The sequence below is a fragment of the Labeo rohita genome, chromosome 22 (genome assembly GCF_022985175.1).
Source record: "Labeo rohita strain BAU-BD-2019 chromosome 22, IGBB_LRoh.1.0, whole genome shotgun sequence".
Lineage (NCBI taxonomy): Eukaryota > Metazoa > Chordata > Actinopteri > Cypriniformes > Cyprinidae > Labeo > Labeo rohita.
Genome location: NC_066890.1, coordinates 377,226 through 380,680, shown reverse-complemented (window position 1 = coordinate 380,680; position 3,455 = coordinate 377,226). Strand labels below are relative to the sequence as shown.

Genomic DNA, 3,455 nt, shown 5'->3' with positions numbered 1-3,455 from the left:
GAGTAAACAGGACAATTACCATGTTTTTGCCACAGTAACTGTAGTTGTACTGTGATATTTGAAGTTAAAACAGAGTAAACAGGACAATTACCATGTTTTTGCCACAGTAACTGTAGTCAGTAAAAAAGCACAATAACCACAACACTTATTATGATTTTACTGCAGTATCTTTAGTTTGACTGTGATATGTATAGTAATAGCACAGTGATCACCAAACTTACTATGGTTTTACCACTGTAATGCTAGTTTTGATGTGCTTTTAGGATAGATACCACAGTAATCACTACACTTAGTATTCCATGCTTGTAATACCTTTTAATTTAAAAACCAAAAAAAAGTAAGAATGAAAAAAAAAGTTATTTTTTAACCTCCTGCAGTTCATTCATATCAGTTTAGAACTAAAATATGTTGCTCACAGATCATTATTAACATTTTCTATATAATTGTCTTTTCTTTTTCTTTTTTTTTTTTTTAGCTGAGAAGACCTAAATGAAGCAGTCAGCCCAGTCTTGTTTGTGGAGAGTCTTCATTTAGAAACAGAGAAGACAGAAAGCTGCGGAGGGAGACATTTGCAGTGGTAGTTCTGTGTTAGTTTTACACTTTTATCAAACATTCCTGCTGTTATAATTTGCACAGCATATATTACATATATAACATGTTGTTTCTTAAACTTTTGCCCTGTTCACATACCCACACTTGCACTTGACCTCTTGACTAATTATATTACGTATTATAAAACTTTGTTTTACTACCAAATTATTTGTAATATCTAATTATTATAATTATTATTCATTTTTAACTTACACTGGAAAGGTTTCCGTGACCTCTCACAAGATCTCATGATTTATTCCAAAACATGATGCATGATGGGATACGCTAAGCCTCCTGAGCTGTATTCAAAATGGTGTGGATTTAGTTTGCTTTAAGGGCACTGCAGTTTGGCATCATTAAGACCTGGGACAGTCTTACGCACGCACTTCCTGTCACATACATGTGCTATAAAGTGGCCAAGACCACAAGTGTGGGTAATTGGACTGGGTAAAAGTTTTTAAAATGCCCCATTAGTACATCAAAGTTTTAATAATTCAATAATTCAGATAAACATTTGTATGATATTGTACAAGTGTACTTTTAGACAGTCCTGCAATGTTTACTCTACTGCTCATTGCCTCAGTCCCTGTACAGTCTCATCTGACATTTAGATTCTTAGATTAATTTGTCAGAACCAGATCAGTTACGCTACTGATAACAGTCCTGTTGACATATAAACATATTTAAAATAATTCATTAGATGTACACTACCGTTCAAAAGTTTGGGGTCAGTACATTTTTATTGTTTTTTTTTTTTTTTTTAAGAAATTAATACTTTTATTCACCAAGGATGTATTAAGTTAATAATTAAAAGTTTATTAAAAGTTAATAATAAATAATTTACATTGTTATAAAATATTTATATTTTGAATAAAAACTGTACTTTTTAAACTTGTTATTCATGAAAGAATCCTGAAAAAAAAAAATCACAGGTTCCAAAAAATATTTGGCAGCACAACTGTTGATATTATCCAACATTGATCATTCTAATAATAAATCCACATATTAGAATGATTTCTGAAGGATCATGTGACACTTAAGACTGGAGTAACAGCTGATAAAAATTCAGCTTTTCATCACAGGAATAAATTCTATTTTAAAGTATGTTAAAATAAAAACATTATTTTATATTGTAAAAACATTTTGCAATATTACTGTTTTTTTTCTATATTTTTAATCAAATAAATGCAGCCTTGATGAGCATAAGAGACTTCTTTAAAGACTATTACAAGTCTTACTGACCCCAAACTTTTGAACGGTAGTGTATATCTTGATATTAATGACGTGCTATTAAAAATGGATGCATTTAACATTGAATTGTTTAATTTAACATGTAATTTAATTATTTAATTTAACATATAATTACAGAGGCTGTTTTTACAGTCTAAAGAAAAAGAAAACCCACATTAATGTGTAAACCAACAAGTTGCATGTAATGTAATAGTATCTTCTTCCTTTACAGGAATTCCTTACAGGATTACTCACAGATTGTGCTGTCCTTCTTTTTCAGGTCTCTACAATATGTAAACAACAGCTCCTTTACGCACCCTCACAAACCTTCCTAAAAACTAAAAGAGCTGTTACTGAGTCTCAGCGAGTCTTGCCATGATCAGCTCTTCCCAGGTACATTTTTGTTTTTTAATCGACATTTACTCATCAACTGTTCTGGTCTGAATCTTATTTTAAATTAACTGAATTTTATTTTTAAGAGTAAGTAGAGAATTTCTTGTTTTATAGAAGAGAAGGAAGACCAAGAAAGTCCTTCGTTCAGGGTGAGGAATGAATATGGCCATCTTGCACCCAAACAAAGAAGACAGAAGAGTGTGCATGTCCACTGGTATGTCTGTACTGAAGCAATGCTGGATTATGTAGTACAGCATTTTATGATGATCTCTCACAGGACTGTTCATGTCAGCAGTGATTATTCTCATTAATTTGTAATTTAATTAATTTATTTATTTACTGGGTACAACTTACAATTATAGCATGTTAGCAAAGTGTGACTGGAACATTTTTTTATCTTAAGTTTTTAAAAACCACACCAACTGTTTTTCAGCATTTAACAGCAGTGTTATAAAAGTGGTTTAGTTGCATTATTTAATTGTTTTGTAAATGTTGTGTGTAATAAATTGTTGATTAATAGTTGGTTGGTTTAAAGCAAGGCCTTACACTACACAGACTAAAACACATTTGTATTTTAAGATGGAAGCAAGAGAGTTCATGAACTTTGGAGAAAGATTCTAGAATAAAAAGACACATTTACTGCAGTAATAGATGAATTCTAGAGGCAAATTCTCCAGTTTCTGAGAACTACACATGGCACTTTTGCCTCTGTAACACTTTCTTAAGTCTTGCATAATGAAATTCTTTTTGCAGTATTTTAACCATTTTTTGTACAGATGATCTTTGGACAGATGAGGGGGTTTGACCAAGTGATGCTCCTCTTAAAAGGAGAGAAAGAAGAGGATGTTGTAAATTGTCTTCAAAGAAAAAGCTTCTCAAAAGTCTTAAAACCTTAAAGGTATGTGTACAGTACCTTAAGGGCCATAGTTGCCCACCCAACATCACACAGAACATAAGCTGAGCTGACTGTCCATTAAACAACTTCATCTGAATTGTTTGTGTTTATTTGTTTTATTTTGACCAGGTATGGGAAGTGTCTGAAAATGGGATGTCAGGAGTGAGATTCTCTGGCTGAGAAAAAGCTACACCACATACTGTTTACAGACACGACAGAAGAAAATCATGATTGGGAAATATATGGGAAGCTGTTATAAAGGCATTTTAAATATTGCTTACAGTAAAATACCAACTTTCAGTTTGCCTCTCAATATGTCATAGAGATTTGCAAAATGAGATTTGCA

General features: G+C 31.9%; 1 long non-coding RNA gene across 1 annotated transcript; it reads left to right on the top strand.

Annotated features, from left to right (window-relative positions):
• Positions 1-471: 471 nt before the first annotated feature.
• On the top strand, positions 472-3,455 carry LOC127153191 (uncharacterized). Its single transcript, XR_007825207.1, has 5 exons — positions 472-577; positions 2,067-2,214; positions 2,329-2,428; positions 2,991-3,112; positions 3,239-3,455. It is a non-coding gene; the product is annotated as an uncharacterized LOC127153191 (long non-coding RNA).